This window comes from Mustela erminea, chromosome 7 (assembly GCF_009829155.1).
Source record: "Mustela erminea isolate mMusErm1 chromosome 7, mMusErm1.Pri, whole genome shotgun sequence".
Taxonomy (NCBI): Eukaryota; Metazoa; Chordata; class Mammalia; order Carnivora; family Mustelidae; genus Mustela; species Mustela erminea.
Genome location: NC_045620.1, coordinates 79,282,864 through 79,299,072, shown reverse-complemented (window position 1 = coordinate 79,299,072; position 16,209 = coordinate 79,282,864). Strand labels below are relative to the sequence as shown.

The 16,209-nt window shown below is 40.9% G+C and overlaps 1 long non-coding RNA gene across 1 annotated transcript in view; it reads left to right on the top strand.

The window, feature by feature from the left end:
- The first annotated feature begins 1,691 nt into the window (after positions 1-1,691).
- The window catches only part of LOC116595615, a 371,042-nt gene continuing 356,524 nt past the window's right edge, over positions 1,692-16,209 (top strand). The window contains exon 1 of the long non-coding RNA XR_004287772.1: positions 1,692-1,858. This is a non-coding gene — a long non-coding RNA (uncharacterized LOC116595615). The remainder of the gene's footprint in view (positions 1,859-16,209) is intronic.

Sequence of the window (16,209 nt, the reverse complement as noted above, 5' to 3'; positions counted from 1 at the left end):
ACCATTTAATTTGGTGGTATCTATCAAAATGTAACATTTGTGTACCTTCTACCCATCAATTCTTATTTTAAGTTTACACCTTAGGGGGAGAAATGCTTGCTAGTGTATATAAAGAAACACAGACAATTCATTTCAGTGTTGCTGATAATAAAGAAGTAAAATCATGCAAATGGCTACCAGTGAGGAGTACCAGAAGACATGGAAAGATCACCAAAGCTTTTTATTGTTGTTGTTTAAAAAAAAAAAAGCGAATGCAGAACAGTCCATACAGTATGAGTCTTATTTATGTTAAAAGAAGACAAAAATAAAACCCATGTATATAAATACATAGAGAAAGCCTTGAAAGATACAACCAAACTGATAACCATGGTTATTTTTCTTAAGGAACATGGGTTCAAAGTGTGCAGGCAGGGCTATTATACTATATACTTACTTTTTGCTTAATAACCATAACTATATATGCTTTTTTAAATAACCAAAATTCTTTCAAATATGACTTGCATAAAAATAATTTTAAGAAATAGCAAAGTGGCTAGGGGTTTTGTTTTCCATGACCTCATAGGTCCTGTTTCATCAGCCAGAAATATGTATTTCCTCTGTGGATGAAGGCCATCTGTCAGTTTTCCTAAGCACAGGAGAACCGCCTCTTTTGAACATGTAGCTTCTCTTCCTGGGATTCTGTGTCCAGCAGCATCCTTACGACATGCATTTGAGTTTCTTTAGTGACTCTCCCTCCCGGAAGGGAATGCTCTGTTTCATTCCTTGGTTCTTATATTGAGTTTATCTCTATTCCAAAATGATTACATTAGCCACTGGTTGGTTTAAATAATGACTCCGTGCAAACCAATGCTGGAGTCTCTGGAATTCTCACCATTTGACTTTTTTACTTTCCACCTTTTCAAATGGCTAGCTTTGCAAAACCCATGTAGAAGCTTTTCATAATTTTTTTTACACATAATGCTAATTCCTCCATGACTTAAAGGTGATGAATTCACATCTTTTCATGACCTAATGACACAGCCAGTGTGAGTTTATGGAGATAGGGTAACAATGTCAAGACAGCATGAAGCAATATTGGCTAGTGTCTGAACATGTTTTCATGTCAGCATGGAGTAGGGCAAAGTCGGGGACAAATGCCACACAATAAAAATATTTTCGGCAGGCACAGAAACAGCTCATAGCTCTTGTTGAATAAAACCCACAGTAAATTACATGAAATCAGTTGATAAGAGATTCTGGGGAGATTAAAATTTGTCCCCTCTCCATTAATAAGGTGGCTTCAGTCCGGGGTTGATTGCTGATGTGGCTCACTTTGATAAACTCTTTCTTACTTACTAAAAAGAAACTTTCCGTAATGAGACATTGTCTTCTGTTTCTTATGTCAGTTTCATATTTCCATGTTGCCATCCAGGACGGAAGGAGAGAGAGAATTCCATTGAACTGACAGCTCTGGCCAGGGAATTGCTTCTTGACATTTTCTAAATTGTTCACGCTATATTCTGTCTTCCTTCACAAATTCTACCATCAGGAAACTTTAACAGAAGTAAAAAAACAAAAACAAAAACAAAAAAACCCCCACAATTCTGATTGTGTACTACAGGATGCCTGCAACTCTGGACTTAGGGACAGCAAAGATACTCGGGGGGCTTTGAATTCTAACTGTTACAAATTATGTTCTCTGGGTAGCAGGCTCTGACAGAAATTACCATGAAAGAAGCTGAGTGGTGAGTGTTCCAGGACTAAGACCTATCAGAGGTGAGGAGAGCAGGGTTGCTTCCAAGGAGCAGATGGACTACAATGCGATGTCCACAGAGGCCTCATCTGATCTGTGAGAAAGCCCTGGAGCGGGAATGGTCCTGTGAGTCACCCCCCACGTGGTTTAGCGGGCATGTTCTTTAGAGCCTGCTTTGGATCTGGGCTGCTTCAGGAACAGGGCCTAGCCTTGATGAGTTTATCTTCAGCCGAGGGCTCTTGGAAGGGCTTCCCAGCTGTCATTCACCACATACACAGTTGCTGGGGAACTGAGGACAGGGCCTGGTCACCACAGAGCCTACTCACTGTCCAATGTTAGCGAGTGCTCCTGCTAATTGGATTCCATCCCACATATTTATTGGGGTGTCACTGCATTATCAGTCACCTCACTGAAGTGACTCCAGCTCTCAAAAATGGAGAGATGGATTTCATGACTGGGTCTTTCCATCTATGAATTCTGTGTGCGGAGGATTTTCTTGCTGGAACATTTTGAGCATCAGTATTTAAAATAGAAGCGCAATGATTGTTACAGTTTTTTATGTCTTTGGACGACAAGCCCACCTCGTTCCTTTTACATGCTTTTGTCTAAACCTCACGGGTGGCTCGGGTGAAAGGAGGCCACATGCATCTTTGACAGTCTGAAATTTTCAGGAACAGCTCCAAAATTTAATTAAGTACTGATTGTCTTCTATGCACATGAGAGAGAAGAAAAAAATCTTCAGAAATAACAGAATTAAGCATGCTCTATTTTGTAGCCTTGTAATGACCTCCAGCAAATGCCTGACCTAGTTCTGAGGGCCTCGAGTCCACTTGCGTGAACATGATGCCTTAAAAAGCTGAGTAGGAAATCAAAGTCAAAAACGGGCACCGTCCATGGTAATGGAGCAGCGAGGGATGTCCTGTGTTATTGGTAGAAAAGCTGAAATTTAAAATAGAATGAAAATTGCCTCCAGTCACTTAATTTGGAGGCAGCACAGGAATTGTGCAGCATTTCAGTCTGATGGTACCTTGAATTAAAAGAACTAATCTTCAGCGGATTTTCTTATTACCCTGATGGTGTTAAGAACAGACAACTTCCCAGCTATATTAGTGCCTAGGGCAGCAGCTCCTACCTGCCCCCAAGAGGTTAACTAGTGAGCAGTGCTCTGTGAAGGTCCCCAAATGTTGTATGTGTCAGGCTCTCATTCTGCTGCAACTGGAGCCTCCCTCATTGGTCAGCAGAAACAGTGCTTTAGCTGTTTTACATTAGAAGGTAAAATTCACATCAGGAGGCAGATTGAGGATTCTGTTTCGAGAAGTCTTGGACTCAGAGTTGACCCAAGAGTTTCTTCCTTTGCATCCGAGGAGAGGGCCTCAAAGGGAATGACTTTTCTACCTTGTCTGTCCTCGTGTAAGTCACTGACGGCATTAGCAACAATCCCCACAATGTCACTTACTGAACACTCATCTTATGAAGTACTGCCTTAAGAAAACTTTTTTAGCCTTATGTGAATTGAGAAAATACTCTTTCCTATACTCCTGTCTTGCCTATTCAGAATGAACATTAAAAGACCACATGATCCTGCCTTAAAGAAAGTCAGAAGATTCCAGGGTTTTCCAATCTTACGTGATTTGCAGCTATCCCTCCCTCCCCTCTTCTTGGGAGCAACTTCATAATTCCCACAAAATGTACTGCAGGCCACAGTTTGGGAAATGCTGTTGAAGCTGAACTGTCAGACTGTCAGGCGAGGTCACGACCACTTCAGTGCAGCTCTTCTTGCGAGTCTAACCTGGCTTCCTCCTCCATGAGTCCTCTGATCACCCTGTCACAGTGTACCTCAGGTTAAGTGATTTCTCATGATTCATAGTCAAATCTATTTCCTCCCTACCCTCCCATTCCCTCTGTCTCCTCCCTGCTTGGCTTTTTTCTTTAAGCCGAAGAGCACTATTCTAATACGGGATTCCCCCAGCCGGCTTATAAACACTCACTAGTTACCGACATCTTCAGGTCTAAACTGCTTTGCTTATGGTAAAGCTTCAATAAATATTGATGGGTAATTGAAGAATTCAAAGTAACGGACCTGGCTCATAGGTTCTATCCAGGAGCACAAGCATGATTCAGAAGACCGTTAACTCTGAGGCAGAGGAATCCTGGAGACAGGCAGCGGCTCTACGAAATGGTTTTCACACTTACCTGGAGCTCAATCCAGGAAGTGTGGGATTCAGAGCAGCATGCCTGGGATCCAGAATGACATCAGATTTCAAGAAATATGTGTGGAGGATGTATATTCCTCTGGAACAAATCACAGTCCCTTTGACTACCTTTCTTCTTTTAGTCAAAAAAGGTATAAGAAAATCTCATTACTTTCATCCCACATCAAGTTTTTTTTTTATCCCCCAAGGAGGCTATTCAATCCTGAAAGCCCTTGAGAAGCTCCCCAAGGTACACTGTTTCTTGCTTTCACCACATCCCCCGCTTATAACGTTTTCTTATTTTGGTTCCTTGAAAAATGCTGTAACAGCCTTTTACTGTAAATAGTGGCTACTACCCTCAAATTTACCTCTCCCAGAAGAAAGACACAAAAGTAACTCCAGTGTGAAGTATAAGGAGGAGGTGGAAGCTATTACACCACTAGGATTCATATGGCATTATAAATTTCTATGAAAATGGGCATTATGGAGGATCTGCTTGGCTTTTAGGCAACCTGGTTACCTTATAGAACATTCTGTTTCTTTTCTTTACTGCAAAGCATGAGTGGGTTATATTTCCAGCCATGAATCTACTAGATTTCTCTTTAGATAAATGATAGATAGATAATCAAGAGAGGGAGATATATGGCTTTATATACTCTGGGATTATCATATCAACTTTTACTTTATAAGCATTAATTATATTTCCTGTATAACCTACATTTATTTAAAAAAATAATAATACACACTGAGCCTGTAAAATTACCTACAGATAGACACAGGAACTCATAAAATGTCCAAACACTTTTATGAATTTTTTTTTACAAATATGATTGTGAGAGATTATATTTTGTGCTGCTCATTACAGAAGGGAAATTTTACAAAGAAGAAGCAAAATTATGAAATTCAACTCTGGACTTTAAGTGACAAGGCTCAGGATAACCAACTAATGTCCTCATTCTTAGCATTTTAATCAACCAGATGATGCGTCATGCATGTCATTCGGTACGGACTCTGTCCCAAAGAACATTATGGATTTTATATAGACTTTGTGTTGTTGAGATGGAGAATGTAGGCTGGTTTCATCAGGGAATGTCTCCTGGTGGAGTAGCATTGGGGCTTTCACATCTGGACAGTTACTGAGTGGAAATGGAGCTGGAGGTATTTTTAGGCCTTGGGGATACTAATTAATGAGGGGTGCAGAAATTATGAAATCATAGGTCTGGTCAGGGCAGTGTTCCAAAATGGGACTGAAGTGCAGCCACTAAGTGAAAAGTAATGGAACGTGATGCTGGGCATGTCCCCTCTGGATAGTTAGCATTGCCAGGTGACAGTTTTACTTTCCTGCTCAGGACGGGCCACTTTTACCTCTGGTATTACAGCGTACTGGCCTGCTGTAATCCACTGTGCAAGATAACAGAGTAGCCTGATTCTAGGAAAAATAACTTCTGGAGATTTTGACTTATTTTTATGTAAATTCAAGTTGCTATCTTTATAATCATGTGTGATAGGGATCTAAGTATATCATAATGTCTTCTGTTGTCCATTGTTTGAAGTTAGGTATGGCTTGGCCACCTTGGCCACTTGGTGGGATAGAATGAGTAACATGCAGTGACATATGCCCAGCATCCATCTACATGGGGATGAAGAGCATTAATCTAAGGGAGAATACATTAAACATAAGGGCATGAAGGAGTGCCAAAGCCCAAATCATCAGACAGGAACCTATGTTCTCCTGATGGCTGCTCCTGGAATCTTCTCCCCATCCCCCCACCCCTGACCCATATATGGGCCCTGACATGATAAAGCCATAAACACATGTCACACATTGACAATCAAAGAGCATTGCCTTTGGACTCCTTTGACAGAATGGCCTACACTGTGGAGAGAATACTTTGCCACATATCTCCTCACTGGTATAGGGCTGCCAGAAGACAAGTGCTGTGCTTCATAGAGTAGCTGCAAAGACTGAAGCTTAAGGAATAGCTCAGATGCTATGAGATACTCTGGAGGTCTCCAGAAGTACTTGGGTCAGGGGCTCCATCGGATGGAAAAGGACACCTAACAGGCTTTGACTCTACCAAAGCAAGTAAGCTATTAGTGGGTAGGAAGTGTCACTGTCATTCTCATGCATTCCCATGCCACCACTGACTGGGGAAAAAGGGGGTAGCCTTAGAGCTACAAGGCTAATTTTGTAAACGCAGGAGATCCAGTGCCATCTGTGTGAACAGCACCCATCAGATGCACAGTGGCAGGGAGTAACACCTGAGAGTCTCTGTTGTAAGTAACTGGCCCTGGAGCTACTGAAATTTCAAATAGGTGATGTCTAGAGGAAGGTGATTTTCTATGATGACCCTGGTAGCCAGGTGAAAAAAAGATATTTCAGACCAGGAGGCCCACTTAGAAGGGTGGAGTTCGATATAGTCAGCACGGCAGTTAAAATCAGAAAAGGTGTTCATGCTCTTGCTCTCCCTATTGGTAACTGTGTGCTCATGGGTAACTTTCTTGCTTTCTGAGCCTACTTTCTCACATATTAAGTGGTCCATGACATAAGTGTTCTGGTTTACCCTTCCTCCCCTTCTGCATCTCCCATCTCTAGTTCTTCTAAGCAGAATGCTCTACTTGCCTTGTCCAGGGCATATAGAATACTTTTACCTGGGTTGGCTCTCTCCTCAGCTCTTCCTTTGAAAGTATGTAAACCCTTGAAGACTGTTCTAAGACTTTTTTTTTCAGCTGTTACTACTAGGGGACACAGGAAGAAGGAAATAAGTATGTGAGAGTTTACGAAGCAATATTTTTCAAAAAGCTTTTCAGTAATTCTTTCTCATCTTCAAATTTAACTTTCCTTGTGCCCTTTCAGGTTCCCTGGTGACTCACTGGTTAGTTTTTCTCCTGGAAGTTGGCTGTGCCTAGCTCTGCTCTGTGTGACACTTGGTATTGATGTGAAAGTCTCCCCCTTTGTATAGACTCCTTCTGTCCTTGCATTGGTTGCTAAAAAAGAGTGATAATGAGTGCTCAAGGGGTCATTGTGTTCCATAAGACCCAAGGAGGAAAATTGTGGTCTCCACTGAGCGCTCCATGCTGGCACCTTCCCAGTAATGTCTCCCCGGTCCCTGCACGGCGTCCCGTGCACATAACCACTACAATGGTTATGTGGTAGTTCTGTACCCCAGGCTGATCACCTGTCCTTCCTGTGGCCCTTGGAATATTATAAACTGAAACCAATTAGGTATGACCTAGGGAAAGGTATGAAGAGGTAAGAAAGGAAAAATGTGCATTTGTGTCTGTGTATCATTATGGTATGCACATATTCGATGGAACTACTCAGAAAATGAGTATGGGCGTTGGAAATAATTTTAAACTTGTATTTCTACTCTTGGATAATCCAAGATAATCAGCTGGGCCCACCACATAGTAGGGGCTAAGGAATGTTGGTTCAGTTCCTGGTGAAAATAACTATAAAGTTGTGAACAGATCACATATATTTTGATTCTTGTTACATACTGGAATATATAACACAGATCCTAGGACAAAACATTGAAAGTTATTTCTAGCTCAGCTCTAGCTCTAGCTCTAACTAGTTCCTAAGTTGTTCTTGGTCCCTCCCCACGTGCCACTCCCCCCCCCCACCCCAGCCCTGGGTTCTCCTCTCTTCCCCCTTTTTGGTGGACCGGGGCTGACACTTCTGTATATTGGTTAAGTTGCTTAGAACTTCATGGTCATGGGGATTTTCTGCAGGAAGTTATTTTCCTCTCCTCGTCTGACTTGGTGATGGCTGGTGATTGGTGAAAGAATGTGAGAGCTCATTAGAGTTTATTGTACGGTGCAGCAGGGGGAAGTGAAATTAGAGAAGCCAAGAGGTGTAGTGGGGGGGAGGCAATTGCTAGACCAGCACTGACACCAATAACTTTTTACGAGGGTGAGTCAAAGCATCAGGGAGGCTGGAACCAAGTTTCTGCCCTCTTGAACCCATTACTGTAGATCATGACAGAGACTGGGGGGGAAGGCAATTCTCTCTCTCAGGCTGAATAAGGAAGAAAACCTAAAGTTATGCAGACTGATGTCAAGGTATTCGAACTCAACTAGTCGATAGGGTGGGTGGAGATGTTGGGAGAGACTGTTAGTGCACCAAATATGGTAAGAGACAATACCTGATTACCTAAAATAATGGGAGTTGGGAAGCACATCCCTTGTGAAAGAAAAAATAGCTTCAGTGGACGATTTCCATGGACATGTGAGATTGTAACTTCCCCCCTCCCTTTTTACCCCCTTGTGAGAATGAGGAATTAGTGTGATGCTCAGCCTGCCAGAGCTATATGGCATGTCATGGACATGTGAAGCTCAAAAATGAGCCCCCTTAATGGAGACACTATGATGGCCCATGCCTACCAACACTTTGACCTTGAAATTTGGCAGGCAGAGGCAGGCATTGCTGGTGAGGCTGGTACAAACCGATCGCTCTTTGCCAATCCCGCCGTGCCTCCTTTCCTCAGTCACAGAAGAAGCCCCAGTTAGGAAAAAGCATGAGTGGGCCCAAACTTGACTCTTCTCTAGGCTGGTAGCACTTAGATCTTTGCATTTCCCAGAGGCATATTCTCCCAGGACATTTCTATCCCTTGAGTGGCCAAGCTAAATTGGAAGAACTGTTTCCTTCAATAAAGCAGGAATAGAACGAAATTAGCCAGCTCTTACCCTGGGCTGCAGCTTCTAATGCATGCTTTTACACTTCCATCTCCTCTGGTGTCAGTACTCCTTGCATTTGCCTTATTAGTTATTTTTCCCCTCCTTTCTTTTTCTCACTAATGAACATATCTGCCTCTGCATAATACTAGCAGGAGATGCAAAATCCTTTAAGTGAGACCCCTCCAACTAAAACTTCACCCCTTATTTTTAAAAAAAAAAAAGTGCAAACTGCTGCCACAGCCCAGGGTGGAGAGCGGGTCTGTACTACAAGAGTTGTCAAATTGTTAGCACTTGTGCTCCACTCCCAACTCTGCCCAGCCCTTGAGCTAATGCTGTAGCCGCAGTCAGGTTCACCAGTGACAGATGCACTCGGGCAGGGGTGCAGCATGTGAGAAGAGAAGGGCTCTCTGAAATTCCTGAAAGCAGCATCCAGTCCTGTATCAGAAGAAGGCTGCATTGTGGAGGGTCACAAAATGGAGTTACGGACACCATTGGGTCTGGATGGCAGGTCTCTGTGCTTTCTGCTTGGTCGTCCTGCCTCCCCAGTGTGTGGTCACTGTGGTGCTGCTCCGTAAGGATTCTTGGAAAGCGAGGATGGCTTGGATGGCACTCAATGGTCTTTTGTGCAGACCTGGAAACAAGCCCCGTTGAGGTTTTCGTGCACGTGAAGAAGAGGCTGTGTCTAAAGGAAGCAGTGAGATGGAGCTGATTCCAAGCCTGGGGTCTTGGAATCTAAAAGGTCTGGGGTCCAGACCTTTTTTGCCTTTAGCTTACACTGACTTTGGCATTCAGGAGTCTCATTGGATGTCTCCTAGAGACAGAGGTGGATCAGCCCCCTCTGCTGAATTCAGGATCACTGTGCATATTCCCAGCAGTGTTCCCTCCTGGGCCGGGGGCAGGGGGAGCAACGCATGGAGACTTGGCAGCATCTTCCCACTGTGCACCAGACCCTACTCTGCTTTCCCTGAGAGCTCTGTTTTGGGCACATGTCCAGACAAAAGGTTTTCCCTTGTAGTTGCGATGCACAAAATTAACAGTGGGAGAGTGCCCCCTAGAAGAATGACTGTCGTCCTATTGTGTCCTCAGGCTGTCTCCTCTCCCTGGCTACTTTTCTTGCAGAAGAACGTGCTCCAGCCAGATCTATCCTCCTTTCTCTAGGCTCTCTCTGACCTTTATTTTAAGTATCTTGTGACATGTGTACATGTGTTTTTATTGCAAACTGCCTCAAATCCATTTGGATATGGATGCTATACAAATTATAAATAAATAAATACATGATAAAGAGAGGAGCTCTTCCCTGCCAGCTCGTTGCTTAAAAAGCAGCAAGTTTGCACTTGCGTGACTCTGCTTTTGCTGGGCCCCATGCCGGCAGCCAACAGGAGTGAAAACAAAATCTGTCCCTTTCAGCACCACACATTCCTCTCCTGAGCCTAGGGGAAGAGGTGGCAAGTATCATTTGCCAATCAGCAACCAGATAGCCTTTCCTTTACTGAATTCCACATATTTAATGAAATTCCACCCAGTTTGGGAGAGTCATACTGGTAAATCAGGTAGCCACAGCTTTCCCTACCAGATACAAGACACCTCTGCCTCATTCCTTCCACAAGGTTCTACACAGCCCCTGGCTCGCTCTCCTGTTCTGCCCTCTGCCTGTCCGTTGGGAACCTTGTTTTTCTCATCAGCAAATGCTCTGCCCTCCTTCCTTTATTTTATACATCGGTGTCTTGGCACTTGCTTCCGTACAATCTAGGGTTCCCCTGAGCTCCCATCGCTTCCAGAGAGGGCATCGGCTTTTTGTTTTGGTAGTCACTTTAGTCCTCTCTTGCTTGCTCCTTATCTTGCTCACTCTCTCTTTTGAGTCATTTTACTGCTTTTGAACCCTGAAGCCCACCTCTTCTCTTTTCATTTTGAGCAGAGGACACTGGACCCCACCCCACCCCCAACAGGCTGTGGAAGTCATTCTGGGTGATTTCCCTCCATCTTCTTTCACTTTGGCTGCCATTTCTCGTGTCTGTTTTAAATGCCATCCTTCTTCCCAAGGCTTAGTCTTCAGCTTTGTCCTGAATTTCAGTCTCTCCCTTCAACGGCAGCTCCTTGCCTCATCAGTTTGGCCCTGCTTTTCCCTTGACTTCATTTATTTTGCCTCCCTAAATTCTACCCCCACCTTTATATTTAAAAAATATTAATAAGCTGGAAACCCTCACTCTACGTTGTTACCTCCACAGGCTATTTTCCTCTTGCTGTTTTTCTTTTCAGCATCAACCTTTCGGAGGGAACTCTTGTTATGCTGACACCCCTGCCTACGTTAGCCCCCTCACCATTACTGTGTGATTCCTGGTACCACCACCATGAGGAAACTACTTTCTTAAATATTATCGGTAGCCCCTTATCTGCCAAGCCAAGTAATTCCTCCCACCTTATACACCTCTCAAATTGTTCCTTTTCCATGCCATTTATTGCCTCATTGCCCCTTTGCTTTGTCTTCTCTCCTGAGATTCAGTTCTTAAATCCCAGTGTTCTGCTTAACATCTCCTCCCACTTAAGGTTCTATCCCATTGGAACTTCAAACTCCCCTTCCCTCCATCCTGTTCTCATAGTGAAACCAACTGGCTTCTTTCACCAGCACACCTTTCTTCCGGTCTCTGAAATCTGGGTATTTCCTCTGAGTACTCCTTCTTCCGTATCTCACACATTTGACCAGTTGGTAGGTATTGTCATGTTTTCCCTCACCAGTGTCTCTCACATCTCCTGTCTTTCTTTCTTTTCATCCTGTCAGTCCCCTGCTTCAGAGATCTCTGCCTCCTCCCAAAGCTGTTTGCTAAATGTCATAGATATTTGGAGGATGGAATTCAGTTGTAGCCTGAACCAAAGGCGTAGAGATGATTCTTTTCTTCATTCTTCTCACCTCACTGTGGATATATAGACTATGAAGAAAATCAGAAGGTACTCCTAATGATGGTTTTCTTGTGTTGAATGATATAACTTTATTTATCTTATGGTATTTTTTATAGAAAAATGATGCTGTTTGTAAGTCAGGTTGCTCTGTGCTGACTAACCTATTTACTCAGGAAGAACAGATAAATCAGGAGTAGCTTGGGGTAGGCAAAGATCAGAGATTAATCACAAGGAGAAACCCAAAAAAGAGAATGCCCAAAGAAGACGGGGGGTGTAAGAGACATTTTAGCAGTTGTAGGCTTCAAAATAAGACAAGAAATAGAGTTTTAAATGGAGTTCATTGCTTCTAAGCAGCAAAGTAGTGTTGATGTCATATTTAGCATTCTAACTCTATAGCAAAGAATAAACAAGGAGAGGAGGGGGGAACACAAAAAGATTAGAGACAACATGTGGTGAAGAGCAGGAAAACCCATGCAGAACTGTAATAGCAGAGACTTTATTGCAGCAAAAACACTTTTTGTCCTTTGCTCTGTATGTTTATGTGTAGTATTTATACTTATAAGTTAATTTTATTCATTTCTGTATTGCTTTATGGATAGATAATTGTATTTTTCAGTGCAAAAGAGTAGGCCGTTATATGGGCATGTAAACACACACACACACACACACACACACACACACACACACACACCCTTCAACTTTTTTCATTGCTTTTCTTGTGCCACTTAAATAGAGCCCTGCTAAATATTTGGATATGCTAAAGAGATACTGCTAACCTTTCAGTGGTACAAAACAGAAATAAAGATGAGTACTAAGAAATGTTAAATAGCCTCCTTGGATCTCATTTTATTTAAAAAAAAAAATATTGTGGTAAAGTATATATACCAGAATTTGCCATTTGAACTACTTGGAAGTGTCCCATTTGCTAACATTAGTTACATTCACAATGTTGTGCAGGCATCTGTTTCCATTTTTCTCCCCCTCAATCCAAACAGGAGTCTGTACCAGTTAAGCCACAACTCGCTGTTTCCCTTACCCCCTAGTCTCTGGGGGTAACATCTGATCTATGTTCTATCTCTTGGAATTTGCTTGTTCTAGGTATTTGATATAAGTGAAATTATATGATATTTGACTTTTTGTGCCTGGCTTATTTTGCTTAGTGTGTTTTCAAGGTTCATCCATGCTGTTGCATGTATCAGAACTGTAATCTTTTTTTTTTTTTTGATTGAGTAGTATTCCATCATATGTGTATGTTACATTTTGTTAATCCATTCACCCATCAGTGGACACTTAGGTTATTTCTACTTTGGAGTTACTATAAATAATGCTTCACTAAACATTGGTACATAGGTATTTGCTTTGAATTCTTTGGGGTATATACACCTATACCCCATATATTAAAAAAAAATATATATATATATGCATGTATATGTATGTATATACATATATACACATATTCCACATTAGGAGTTGAATTGCTGGGGCATACGGTAATTTTTTATTTAGTTTTTGAGGAACTGCCAAGTTGTTTTTCACTGTAGATGCACCATTTTACATTCCCATCAGCAATATCTCAGGGTTCCAATTTCTCCATATCCTTGTCAGCACTTACATTCCATTTTAAAAATTATAACCATTCTAGTAGGTGTGATATGGTACCTCATCATGGTTTTCATTTGCATTTTCCTAGTGACTAATGATGTTAAATTTCTTTTCATGTGATTGGCCATCCGTATATCATCTTTGGAAAAGTGTCTGTTCCAGTTTTGGAATTGCATTGTTTGTCCTTTTCTGCTGAGTTGTTCAAATTAGTTCTATATTATGGATATTAATTATGCCCTATCACATGTAAGATTTGCAAATTTTGTCTTCCATTCTGTAAGTTGGCTTTTCACTTTCTAGATGATGTCCTTTGATGCACAAAAGTTTTTAATTTTGATGAAGTCTGATTTATTTTTTTCTCTTCTTGTTTCTCATGCTTTTGGTATCATACCTAAGAAGTCACTGCCAAACCAAATTCTATAAAGATTTATCCCTAATTTTTACTGTGAGTTTTATGGTTTTAGCACTCATATTTTGATATTGATCCATTTTGAGTGTATTTTTGTATATGATATGAAATGGGGGTTCAACTTCATTCTTTCACAGGTAGCAGTTCAATTTTACCAACACTGTTGTTAAAGACTGTTCTTGTCTTTCCCTGGTGAATGGGCATGGCACCCTTGTCAAAAGTTAATTGGTCATAGAAACATGGGTTTATTTCTGGACTCTCAGTTCTATTTTAATACTGTATGTCTACACTTATGTCAGTACCAAACTGCTTTGGTTACTTTAGCTTTGTAGTAAGTTTTGAATTTAGGAAATTAGGATCCTCTGACTTTGTTCTTTTTCAGGATTATTTGGCTATTTGGGACCTTTTGTACTAACCATGAATTTGAAGGATCCAACTCCATTTATGCAAAAAGGCTATTGGAATTTTGGTAAATTGTCATCTTTGCAATATTTTGCTTTCTTACCCATGAACATGGGATATCTTTCCATTTTTTTAAGTTTCCTTTAATTTATTTGGAAAGTGTTTTATAGTTTTCAGTGTACATGTCTTTCATCTTTTTGGTTAAATGTGTTTCTAAGTATTTCATCCTTCAGATACTATTGTAGATGGAATTGTGTCTTACATTTTTTTTTTTTAGGATTATTCATTGTAGGTGTATAGACTCACAAATAATTTTTTTGTGTTGAGCTTGTACTTTGTAACTTAGCTGAATCTGTTATTAGATCTACTAGCTTTTCTGTGGCTTCTTTGGGATTTTTTAAATATATTAAGATCATGTCATTTGTTAATGGAGATAGTTTTACTTCTTCCTTCCCAATTAGAGTGACTTTTATTTATTTTTTTTCTTGTCTGAATTGCTCTGGCTAGAACCTCCAGTACACTGTTGAATAGCCTTGGTAAAAGTGAGTAGCCTTGTCTGATCCATGATCCTAGGAGGAGAGATTTTAGTCCTTCTCCACTGAGTGTGTTGTTAACTGTGGGTTTTCATATATGCCTTTTATCATGGTGAAGGGGTTTCCCTCTATTTTGGTTTCCTTAGGGTGGTGGTATTGTTTAATATCAGGTAAAAAAAAATAGACTCAAAATGGATGAAAGACCTAAATGTTAGACAGAATCCATCAAAATCCTAGAGGAGAACACAGGCAGCAACCTCTTTGACCTCAGCTGCAGAAACTCCTTGCTAGACATGTCTCCAAAGGCAAGGGAAACAAAGGCAAAAACAAACTGTTGGGACTTCATCAAGATAAAAAGCTTTTACACAGGAAAGGAAACAGTCGACAAAACCAAAGGACAACTGACAGAATGGGAGAAGACATTTGCAGATGACACATCATATAAAGGGCTAGTATCCAAAATCTATAAAGAACTTAACACCCAAAATACAAATAATGCAGTCAAGAAATGGGCAGAAGCCATGAACAGACGTTTCTCCAGAGAAGACATCCAAATGGCCAACACACGTGAAAAAATGCTTAATATCATGTGGCGTCAGAGAAATACAAATCAAAACCACAAGGAGATACCACCTCACACCTGTCAGAATGGCTAAAATTAGTCAGGACACAACAGTTGTTGGTGTGCAGAAAGGGAAACCCTTCTACACTGTTGGTGGGAATGCAAGCTGGTGCAGTCACTCTGGAAAATAGTATGGAGGTTCCTTAAAAAGTTGAACATAACATAATAATAATATAAAAAGTTGAAAATAGAGCTACCATATAACCCAGCAATTGCACTTCTAGTATTTATCCGAAGATACAAATATAGTGATCCGAAGGGGCACCTGCACCCCAATGTTTATAACAGCAATGTCCACAATAGGCAAACTATGGAAAGAACCCAGTTGTCCATCTACAGATGAGTGGATAAAAAAGATGTGGTATACACACATATGCACACACACACACATGCACAAGAATATTAGTGATCAAAAAATGAAATCTTGTCATTTGAAATGATGTGGATGGAACTAGAGGGTATTATGTTAAGCAAAATAAGTCAGTTAGAGAACGACAATTATCATATGATCTCGCTGATGTGTGGAATTTAAAAAACAAAACAGAGGGTCATAGAGAGAGGAAAAATAAAAACAAGGTGAAACCAGAGAGGGAGACAAAACATAAGAGACTCTTAATCATAGGAAACAACCTGAGGGTTGCTGGAGGGGAAGTGGGTAGATGGGTGGGATGACTAGGTGATGGACATTAAGGATGGCATGTGATATAATGAGCACTGGGTATTATATAAGACTGATGAATCACAGGCCTGTACCTCTGAAACCAGTTAATACATTATATGTTAATTAATTGAATTAAAATAGTTAAAAAATGATTTCAAATCAATAACTTAACTTTACATCTTAAAGAACTAGAAAAAGAAGAGCAGAGTAAACCCAAAGCTTGCAGAAGTAAAAAAAAAATAATATAAATAAGAGTGGTATAAATAAAATAGAGAACAGAAAAACCACAGAGACTCAAAGAAATTGAAAGCTGGTTCTTTGGAAAGATTAACAAAGTAAACAAACAACTTAGACTGACAAAAGGAAGAATAAGAAAGAAGATATAAATAACTAAAATTACTGATAAAGAAGGACTTATTTATTATATGCTATCTATGTCTTAATCTTCTTTATCCTGCATATCCCCCATTACAAACTTCTT